Source organism: Rattus rattus, chromosome 6, assembly GCF_011064425.1.
Source record: "Rattus rattus isolate New Zealand chromosome 6, Rrattus_CSIRO_v1, whole genome shotgun sequence".
Taxonomy (NCBI): domain Eukaryota; kingdom Metazoa; phylum Chordata; class Mammalia; order Rodentia; family Muridae; genus Rattus; species Rattus rattus.
The window spans coordinates 6,342,800-6,354,822 of NC_046159.1; positions in this window are offsets into that span (position 1 = coordinate 6,342,800).

Consider the following 12,023-nt stretch of genomic DNA (forward strand, 5'->3'; position numbering starts at 1 on the left):
TACAGCAATGTCAGCTGAATGGTGGGGAAGGTGGTGGCTGCAAGGACAAAACTCCTTCAGAAACTGCCCGTGAATTTTAAGTTTAAAAAAAGTGTGGTGTGTGTGTGTGTGTGTGTGTGTGTGTGTGTGTGTGTGTGTGTGTGTGTGTGAGAGAGAGAGAGAGAGAGAGAGAGAGAGAGAGAGAGAGAGAGAGCGCATGCGCATGTGCTCTCATGCCAGGTTTGTGTGCAGGTGCCCACAGAAGTCAGAAGAAGGCGTTGGATCCCCTAAGGTTATGAGACATAGGTGCTAAGAACTGAACTCAGGTCCTCATCAAGAGCATGGTGTTCTAATAGCTGAGCCATCTCTCCAGCCACAGGTTATCACTCACTTCTGTATCCCACTTCCCAGCTTGTGCTAAGCAGTGAAAGTTGTTCAAAGAACACAGAATGAGTGAGCAGGATGCACTGGAACTATGTGTAAAACACTTGATAAATTTGGTAAAAGACTAGGGAGAAGTTAAATGTTAGCTGGCAGAAATACCCAATTTTAATATTTTATGTTAAATTCAGTGGATGAGGAAAACTTAAACATTCACTGTTATAGGGGAGAAAAGTCTAAGAGCAGAAAGCCCAGGAAAGGATCTTCAATAAGAGAAGGAAAGAAGACATCTGGCGCCTACCTCTGGTGCACAGGAGGTGGGCTATACCTGACACCTGTTACTTCTCTCACCCACCACACCAGTAAAGAGAAGTCACATACCTCACAGGATGCCCAGTTAAACTTAACTTTGGATAGCAAAAGACTTTGTTGTATCTTAAGCAATAACTTTAGTTTGTAGCACGTGATGTGTTTAAGGTACTCTTCTTTAAATATTGTATCTATCTGAAATCAGATTCGGTGAAATGACCTATGTTTGTAAACACTAATACTGTCGGCGCTACTCTGAGGTAGATCATCTCTAATGGCTGTTTTATCTGAGAGAAACTCTGTGTCTGTGGTGTTCATTCGTACTTTCCACATACATAAGCTTGTTTATAAGTGGCAAAGTCAGGATTGGGATACACTATCTCACTTCTGATTCCATAATTTTTTACCCTCAGCCACGTCATGGAGTAAGTTGGAAGCTATTGCCTGCATCGGGGGCTCAGCAGAGTGAGGAGGCATGTGTGGCTGGTCTTCTTGTTAACTCTTGAGCACAGGATGTTTCTTGGAAATCACTTCTGTGTCCATAAAAAGAAGAGATTTGCCACAAGGTTCTTGATGTCCTTCCATGGGGTTATTTCTAGTACACCTGGGACAATGACAGGTTTGAAAGATGATGTCTAACCCCCTCAGTAACTTGGATAATGAGCCTCACAGCTCTGCTAAAATGGGCCGGGTATCCTCCAAATTACTTTACAAGGAAGGAAGCTTTCTCTATTTGAAATGCAAGCTGTCTTTTAAAAAAGGGGGGGGGGACAAACAAAATACGTGTATCTTAACTTGTATGAGTGCTTTGCCTGCATGTATGCAGGTGCACTACTTATATGCCTGGTTCCTGAAGAGGCCAGAAGACGGTATCAGGTCCCCTATAACTGGAGTTACAGATGGTTGTGAACTATTGTGTCCCGCCAAGATGGCTGGGAACTGTAGCCAGGTCTTTTGCAAGAGCAACAAGTGCTCTAAACTGATGAGATGACTCTCTAGCCCCAGGCTGCCAGTTTTTAAACAGAGAAATGAACCAAGTATAAAATTATGCCTGTAGTCTGTTTGGATGCTTTTGGAGAGCATGAGCCAGGTATACTTATCAAAGTGCCTAAGAGGTAATGCAGCCCAAGGTGAGACTCTGGATCTGAAGTCAGAGGGATGGGGTTTGAATCCTGACCACATCACATGCTTGAAATTGAGTGATTTTTAATTGTTGACATGACTGAACTAAAGGTCATGCAGATTAGTGGATTCTGAAAGCTCTAACCTAGCCAGTATATTGATCCCCTGATTGATTGATAATATAATGGAATTGTTGGTAAGTGGTGAGAGGTAAGAGGTGGAACCATGTGGAAGGAAGTAGGTCCCTCTGGATGTGTTCATGGGTGCTACCCGGTCTTATTTCTTCTTCCTGCTTCCTGGCTCCATGGTGTGAGCTGCTTTTCTCTGCCACGCCCTCTACACCATGACAGGCTGACACCTCCTCAATAATGAGCAAGATTTAGCTTCCCTCCTTCAAGTTGTCTGTCAGGTGCTTGGTCACAGTGATGCAACAGTGCCTAACATTGGCAAATGTTAAGTCACTTAGCTTCCTTGTCTCTGGGATATGGATAATGGTGATGACAAGTAAAATACCATCCTTACCTGGTAGGCATGAGAACCAAGGAGCAGGGGCACTGCTGTGTCTGTGTCACCAAGGCCAGCATTTGCTGTGTCTGTGTCACCAGGGCCAGCATTTGCTGTGTCTGTGTCACCAGGGCCAGCACTGCTGTGTCTGTGTCACCAGGGCCAGCATTTGCTGTGTCTGTGTCACCAGGGCCAGGCATTGCTGTGTCTATGTCACCAGGGCCAGCACTGCTGTGTCTGTGTCACCAGGGCCAGCATTGCTGTGTCTGTGTCACCAGGGCCAGCACTGCTGTGTCTGTGTCACCAGGGCCAGCATTGCTGTGTCTGTGTCACCAGGGCCAGCACTGCTGTGTCTGTGTCACCAGGGCCAGCACTGCTGTGTCTGTGTCACCAGGGCCAGCATTGCTGTGTCTGTGTCACCAGGGCCAGCATTACTGTGTCTGTGTCACCAGGGCCAGCACTGCTGTGTCTGTGTCACCAGGGCCAGCATTGTGGCCTCTGTGGGCTCTGTGTCACCAGGGCCAGCAGCAAGCGTCTCTGTTGCTGAGTGCTTTGTGAACAATGGCAGGTGGCATCCTACAGGTTAGAGGAAGGGTTGGAAAGGATCATGCTGTGGCTGAACTGTAGGAGCTGCCTGTGATGGGAAGCCACATGCGAATGTTTGCACTGGGAAGGAGACAAATAAAATGTAAAGTATTGGGCAAAAGTGTTTACACACGTCCCCAAACAAGGAAAGGGGTTTCAACTGAATTCCACTTCTCTAGAGATTATAGGCAGCTTGTTTTTAGCCTTAAATGATAAAGGCCGTTCTACATACTGGAAATATTAGATATAGGCGTACAGATTATGGATATAAGTGTAATGGATTTTGTATGTTTACTGTATTATGCTGTGCTATATATAACTCCTCCCATCCCCACCAACACACTAAGTTCACGCCACAGCTTCCCCCTCACATGTGAAGCTCAGTTAATCCAACAAGAAAGCCTAGACAGTTTTGCTACGTAATCCAGGCGGGCCTGCCTAAAGCTTTTGATGCTCCTGCCTCGGCCCTCACTGATGGGATTGCAGAAGTATGTCAGGGTCACGTTCACCCTATTTACATGTGTATTACATATTACATATATATTCTTCTGACTGGCTTCACTGGACAGTGGACTAAATATGCAGAAAGGAAATGTTTTCATTTTTTTGTTTTCTTGGGACAAGATCTCACTCTGTAGTTCAAACCACCCTAGAATTTACTACATGGCCCAAGTTCATCCCAAACTAATAGACTGTCCTCCTGCCTCATCTTTCTCCGTGCTGGGATTACCAGTATGGGGCACCATGCCTGCTTACAGTGAACTTTTTTTCACTCAAAGAACTAGCTTTAATAATTTGTGGACATGTCTCTTTTCTTCAGTAGCCCACTCAAGAGTGTCAGTTCTATTTAATCCACAAACACTTCTTGCATATTTTTAAAGGTTTATTTATTATATATAAGTACACTGTATCTGTTTTCAGACACACCAGAAGAGGGCATCAGATCTCACCACAGATGGTTGTGAGCCACCATGTGGTTGCTGGGAATTGAACTCAGGACCACTGGAAGAGCAGTCAGTGTTCTTAACCACTGAGACATCTCTCCAGCCCCATTTCTTGTGTATTTATGATCTGAAAAACAGCATGCTGGGTGCCAGGGTCTAGAGTAGCCCACAGAACAAAGCTCTGCCCTCGGAGAAGCTAGCTAGCAATCGAGATCCTTTCCGTTAAATTTTTCTTCCTTATGTGGATGAGTCATGGACTCTTCATTCAGTGACTCCTAAAAAGGCTTTCTTATAATTACCTTTACACAGTCAAGTAAATCAAGTCATTAAGAGGGGTTAGAGAGCAGAGAACAGCTTCATGCTGGATAGTAAATTAAAGCCATGGGGTATTTAAGATTCAGGAGACTGAAGCAGGCATATAAATACTGTGACCTTCACTGGTGGAATGCTTAGCCAGTCTTTTTAAGGATCATTTTAATGTCTCATTTTCACAGATCTTACCTTGAAAAAAGAAAAAAAGAAAGAAACACCTGCAAGATCTACCCAGTCACGCTTAAACTTCCTCGATGAGCTCCTGAGTTCTCAAGGCAAACATGGCACCTGAGTTGGGCAAAGTCACTGATGCCAGCCACGGGTTAGCATTGAGAGGAGCTTGATTTTGCATGGCTGATCCTGGACTATCTCAGTCTCACTTGGCTGGCCTTTGATGAACTGACTGAAGCAGATGTAAGGAAGAGGACAGAATCCTCAGGTACTGGAGGTCTGCAGGCTTGTATTTGCATAACTGATAACCCCACCTACCATCTTAGAACTCCATTATAGGCAACCAACATCTCAGAACTCAGCGAGGTTAGTCAACAACTGCCCCGTCCCCCAGGGCAGTCGACCAGGGTCTGGGGTCCACCTAGGAGAGAATGGGGGACAAGAGACGCAAAGAACGGACAGCAAGTCAAGAGGTCTGATCAAGCTGACAATTTTTCATTTTTCTCAGGCAGAAGATATACTGGTAGAAGCAGGATGTGGGGTGGGGTTAGGTAACCACAAAGGAATGAGCCTGGCTTGATGACCAGGATATTGGCTGGGTAAATCGGTCAGCGGGAGGAACTGTAAAGGGTGGGTTGCCTAGTGACCTGATCACCAGTGCTAAGCTACCTGACAACAAGATTTATTCTATCTACCAAGTTCAAGCAGAACCGCAGGTGCAGGCTTAAGCATGGCTGCTTTGATCTAACATAGGGCTGAAATGTGATTGATTTTGATCTAATATGAGGCTAAAGTATGGCTGCTTTTGATCTAACATGAAGGCTGCTCCCAATATCTTGAGGCTGCTCACACAATCACCACACTGGCTCATGGTTTCAGGGGTAGGGCAGAGACGAGGACCTCAGTAGGGGTGCCCTGGGGAGGTATCCTCTTGGCTCTGACTGAACCCCATCTACTACAGTTGCGTTGAGGGCTGAGCTAACAGGTTGTGGGTGGAGATCACTCCCATAGCCATCACTGGAACTAAGATGTGGAGGCGAAGCCCCGTGTGAACTGTGAAGCAGAATGGCTACGTTATCTCTAGCACGGTGATGTAGGATGCACAGACTTCTTCCCCACTGCCTCAGATCTCAGGAGCAAATGAATGCAGTAGGCACTTCCTCCTTAGTTATCACGGCATCGCCACCTGGACTGTACCAGCCGAAGCAGCCACAAGTTTAGCAGGATCTCAAGGAAGTGGATAGACTATCTCTCCATGAGGTACATCAATGAACCTACAGCCATGGTTCAGTATGGGGTTGGTTTCAATATCCCATCCTTTTCAGTATCTTGATGAAAATTAAGCTGCTAAGTGAATACATGTCAAAGGGGAGAAGAGTTAAGGGCAGAGGGCCAGCCAATTATTTACTGCCATTTTTAAAACAGTGTGAAGAATTAAGCTTCGGTAAGTGAAGTAAGTGAAGCAAGAGCTTCACTACTAAACTGGATCTCAGCTTCCCTTAGACCACACCTTTTTTTAAATTTTTTTTTAATTTTGAAGGTTATTTCCAACTTTGTAAAATCCCTCTTCTTTTCACCCTGACTCCTTTAGTCCTTTCTCATTTGTTCTTTGTTTAAGGACATGTAGAATTCTTCCTTTTCTTAGAGGAATACTTGGACTTTCATATAGACCTCACCGTGGCTACAGCTATTTCAACTCGGTGTCTTGGAGGCAGAAAAGTGATGGTGCTGAGGCCTAAAGAAACAGCCACTTCCAAGCAACATTGAACATCAAACCAACCATTATCATCGGCCCAGCACAGGTCTGTGTCACTTCACATGATTCCTCCATGGAAGGATACTTCCTATTCCCTCATACTCTTTAGAGTATGTCCAAATTCACCCACGGCTTCTGCACCATCTACAAAAATATATCTGCTCAACAGAGTGCAATGAAGACGGCTTCTGCCAACACCGGTGTCTGGAGTACAGACAAACGTAGTGTGTACAGACAAACGTAGTGTGTGCTGAGACACTGCAGGAAGAAGTAGATGATAAGAGTATCTTACTGTGTAGGGGGAACGAGTTCTCTTAGGGAGCCAAATCCTCTTATTTTGTTATGAGGGCACAGAAATGGCAGGGACTGTTGCAAACTGTGAAAGACGGTTCAAATCAGTGTGGCCTTCCACTTACAAATATAAAGTAAGAAACTTTTATTTATAAGAACCAATAGAAAACAGGACTGGATCCTACAAAGTTCCCCTGACCTTTAGGATCCGCACGTTAATTGATTTACCCAGATCTGAATCTCAACTTACATTAAAATAAATTCACAAGGGGTTGGGGATTTAGCTCAGTGGTAGAGCGCTTGCCTAGCAAGCGCAAAGCCCTGGGTTCGGTCCCCACTCCAAATAAATAAATAAATAAATAAATAAATAAATAAATAAATAAATAAATGCACAAATGTGCGTAACTTTCCCGGGGAGTTATTCCTTGTCAAGTGTACAAAGCTTGAGAGAAGTTTTAGGGAGGTTGAACTCATCACAAGCTAGTTCCCAGAGACTGTGACAGTTTCCCTTCTGAAGCAGCCGCAGAGCACGCGGCTAATGAGAAGACACATCCATGTGTTTTCTGAAAGCTTATTGAAAATGTCTTTGATGGCTGAACCGAGCTAAATATTAAAATAGATCACCATAATAAAATGCTTCTTGGCTTCCTTCAGAACTCAGCACTAAAAGCCTCCTCTAGATAAATCACATGCTAAGAGGCAAATCCCTTTTAATTTATGGACAGTAGTCGGTGGAGTTCCTGGCTGCTGATGTCCTTGGATCACTTAGTGTTGATTGGGACAGCTGCCTGGCAACCTTCAGCTAGCCATGCAAATCTCAATTAGTGGACAACAATCTCTATTCTGTGGGACCATTGAGAAACCCCGGGCTACAAACCCCAGTGTCCCTAAGGGACGGTAGGCGTTTCACCTGACTCCAAGTAAAGCAAACCCCTGTCACTAGCCGCAGCCCTCCATAGATTTGTGGCCATCGGTCACATAAGGATGACGCCCCAAGCCCCTCCACAGGTAGAAGACGTGACTACAGGTCACTGTAGGCTCAAGACAGATCTCCATTATAATGAGGTAACTAAAGGCCTGGAGGCTTAGCCAGTGAACTTTCCTTCCCAGACACTCCTCCCTGAAAAGGTATTTAATCTCAGACCCACCCTGAGAAGTGGGGTATGGCTTTACTCATCCACTTTCTACCACGACAATAAATGTCTTAAAACCATGGACTGTCTCTTTTCATCAGGATCTGCTGTGGGAGCTATGGAGAAGGCCTTTGCCTACAAATACGTAGCCTAATCTCCAGTAGGACTCCCTGCACTCCCAGCCACCTCTACCACCAAGCCTTCAGCCTACACTCATCAAGCCAAAGACCATTCCCACAGGACCAGCCAGAACTCCCCCCAACCCCCGCAATGGGCACGCACTTTTCCCCCTTGGCCCCAGGGTTGGTTCCAGCCCATGGGACCCCACTCCATTCTCAGCTCTTCCACAAGCTGCACCTGGATGCCCAAGAGCCTGAGAAGCAGGCCTAGAGAACACCCCTCCAAACCCCCACCCATGCTCAGACCAAGCAAGCTTCGCCACCCCTGGAGTGGGGTCCCACTGCTTCACTATAGCCCAACACCGCCTGGCAACACAGCATGGGTCAATCCTGCCTACAGTGGCCATTCCCTGTAGTGGAGTGGATGCGGGACCCCAATAACCCTACAACTGGAGCCCAATGTGGGGCTCAAACCCGTGACCCTGAAATTAAGAGTCTCATGCTTTACTGACTGAGTCAGGCGAAACGCTTGCCGTCCTTAGGGTCACTGGGGTTTCTAACCTTAGCTCAACTGGGAACCAGGGTGCCTTTCACAGTCCCACACTTTCCCTTCTAAAACAGTCAATGATTCTACAACGTCGTCCTTCAGAGCCTGTGAACAGAGATGTCCGAGAACTTTTCAATGGTCTCTCAGTTACTTTCCTTATTACTGTGACCACCCATCTAACAAGAAGCAACCTGAGGGGTGAGAGGCTGACTTCAGTTCATAGTTCAGGGACATCCACACCAGGGCACAGGAGGCAGGACCAGCCTTGCCTGTGGCAGTAAAAGTTGCTCATGCACATCTTGGTGGACCAGGAAATACTAAGACAGGAATGGTGTTTGCATGGCTTTGTCCTTTTTCCCTTCTTTTTAAATCCAGGATCTCAGATACATTCAAAATGGGTGTTATCCCCACTACCCCCGAATCACATCATTAATCCTCTCTGAAAAATGGCCAAAAGCAAACCTCACTGCCTCCTAGGCAGTCATAGTCCAATCAAGCTGACATCAAAATCATATCACAAAGGGTCCTCAGAAGGAAAACTCTTTGGTGCTATCGACCTTTGTTTCTGTGCTGACCTTGAAGTGGCTGAGCAAAAGCAATCACAGAGGAGACTGATCTTGGCCCAACAAGGCAATGACACTCATTGTGTGTCTTTACTGTCAGGAACTTGCAGGAGGAAAGATGCTGGATTTATTACATCTCACATTTAGGATAGCTTCTTTTTAACCTTTAGTGGGGGGAACTGGATGTGTGCAACAAAGCACTTTCTTCCAGACAGCATCTTTGAGGAAAGCTCTCCTGGGATAGCTCAGGCAAATGGAACCCACTTGCCAGGGACCTCTGTGGCCTGAAAGATCGGCTGGCAGGCTACCTATGTGTTATGTTTTGGTTTTAGTTTTAGGCTACTTGCTAGGTTTGGTTTGGTTTTTTGGTCATGGTCTCACCATGTAGCTATTGCTGGCCTGGAACTCGCTATGCAGATGAGGCTGGTTTAGATTTCCAAGAAAATGACTGAGGGGAGTTTTCACTTCCAAGAAAATAGCATAGTATTTGCTGCTAAAAAGCAAAAGTTGTTCTTTCAAATGAAAATTAGAATCTTGGAAAATCTGCACCTGTGCTGAGGACTTCCTAATCCTCATAATCTTTGTTAGCAACGTAGAACGTTAATGGACATAATTTTTCATATCATGTAATGAAATAATTTATCATTTGGGGAATTTACATAACTAAGTGAATCAATAATTTACAAATGAAAAATGATATAACAAAACCGTGAATTAATAAAAGAGTTGATATTTCAATATTACAAGACGCCAAAGGTTCATTTAATAAGGTTTCAGAGTCCTAACTGCCTCAGATCTTCAAGAAATGACCATTTACCCAATCAGTGTAATGTTAAGGAAAGATTGTTTGTTTGTTTGTTTGCTTGTCTTTCTTTAGACACATTTGGCAGGCACAGGTGACCAGCAACTCAGCATGTAGCCCAAGCTGGTCTCAAATCTTAGCCTCCCAAATGTTGGGGTTATCAATGTGAAGTCTTTAAGGAAAAATCTCCAAGGTCAGTTTCTTTGTAGAAATTTCTGCCTAGGGCAATTTTTTAAACTGATATCCATTTCCTAACTTATTTATAAGTTATCACCATGTTTGGTACAGATATAAAAAGTACTAAAAGTTTGTGAGAGATACATCTTCATGAACACAGCTCCAAGCAAGACATCATTAAGAAAGCATTTAGCTTGCCCATATTCTTCCTGAACAACATGACTGCTTTTAACTATAATTCTCCTTAACCTATAAAAAATGTTAGCCAGCCAGAATATACGTGTGGGGGAGAGTTCTTGAGTAAAGGGTCAAAACTGTGCTCTGTGCAATTATTTGACCTGATGGAAAAGCTCCGAAGCTACTTTCTGTGTGTGTTTTTATGACCTCCAGGTTAAAAGACTGTGCCTTTAAGTTTACTCAGTGAAAAAGCAGGCCTGCGAAATAAATATACCTCTTGTTACTACTACCACACTGTTTCATAAGATCTGCAGCCACTGTTTTGGGAATGTCCTCCTGGGCTAGGTCGATGGCTCAGCAGAGTAAGGACATCTGCTGCCGTACCTAAGAACCTGAACTTGCTCCCTAGGGCCCATATGGTAGAAGGACAGACCCAAGTCTTGTAGGTGACCCTTGATCTCCACATGCGCACTAGGCATATGCATAGTTGCATGTACGTGTATACATATACAAGCACACATGCACACGCGTACACACACACATACACACACACCACAAAGAAATTACTTTTCTATTCCTTTAAGAGATGACCTCTTACACAACTCATGTCCCATCTTTACCTCATGTAACTTCATCTGTGTAGCCCTTTTAGTTATGATTGGATAGAAAATTTTAATGAAAAGATAAATAAACCCAGATGCCAGGCAGAAACTAATCTAGGTCCAGATGTGATTTCCGCTGATGCAGGTCTGCCCCTCCCTCTCTTCCTATCCTTTGCACCCACTTCTATAATAGCAAGTAGACTAAGATAATTTTATCCAGTACAGATACAAATACAGATACAATGTATAGGTTAGAATCAAAGAAAAGAAAAAAATGGGGAAAGTAAAACAATTCAAATTGGGATCACTGGAAACAGTTTTAGAGACTGTATACACACACACACACACACACACACACACACACACACACACACACACACGAAGACAGATGATGCTATATGTAACAGAGGTGCTAGGTTTTTCCTCCCAGGCATGACGGGAAAGGGTGAAGAGGTGGATACTACTCTGGAAGAAGAGTGAAGGGAGAGGGCTGTGTTAAGAGAGCAGTGATATGTACGTGTGTGTGTGTGTGTGTGTGTGTGTGTGTGTGTGTGTGAGAGAGAGAGAGAGAGAGAGAGAGAGAGAGAGAGAGAGCGCAGTGATGGACCCTGACACAAGAGTCTCAACTCCCCTTACTCCCCTCACTCCTTCCACCCACTCCTCCCACTCCTCCCACTCCCTCCACTTCCCTCACTCCTCCTACCCACAAGAACTATTTGGTTTCTATAATCCTTGCTCTCATATTTTTACTATTCTTTTATAATTTCATATATATACTATACTTTCATATCCCCCACCATTGTCCTCTTGTTCCTCTCCCACTCATACTGAACCCCTTTTTTGCTGAACAAGCCCCCTTTCATGATTTTTGCAGCCCTTTGGATTTCATTAGACGCTTAAACGAGTGTTGATGGAAAGACAACTTCACAGTGCCTATGATTACCTGTAAACTGTTAACTGCACATATTTCCTGGGGTGGGGGCTTCACTTTTCTTCCCTTCCTTCTTTCCTTCTTTCTTTCCTTCCTCTCTTCCTTAAGACAAGGAATCATGCATCCCAGGCTGACCTTGAATTTTCTATGTAGCCAAAGATGGACTTTAACTCATGTTCCTGCTGCCTCCACCCCCAAATACTGGAGTCGTAGGTATGTACCACCAAGCCCAAATCATGTATAAGGACTGAAACTAAGGCTTCATGCACACAAGGCAAGCAGTCTATCAACCAAGCCTCATCCTTGGATCCTGCACCACGTGGGTTCGGGAGCAGTTTTAGATGACCCTGAACAGTGTCTGGTTTTTCTCTTCCTTATGAGCAGATCCTCATCCACTCAGCCAGGTGCAGACTTCTAAGTCTAAGTAGATCTGCACATGACTGCTTTGGTCTTGCCGAAGACCAGAAATTCGGAATGGAATGTACCTCCTTTTATAGGCAATGTATCCTTCAGATCCAGGTCATTTCTTCCAGAAACCGCTGCAGTTTGCGAGGACACAAATGCACCAGGGAGACATCAGTCTTCCGAAGAGATAGGATAACATTTTAAACTTAAATA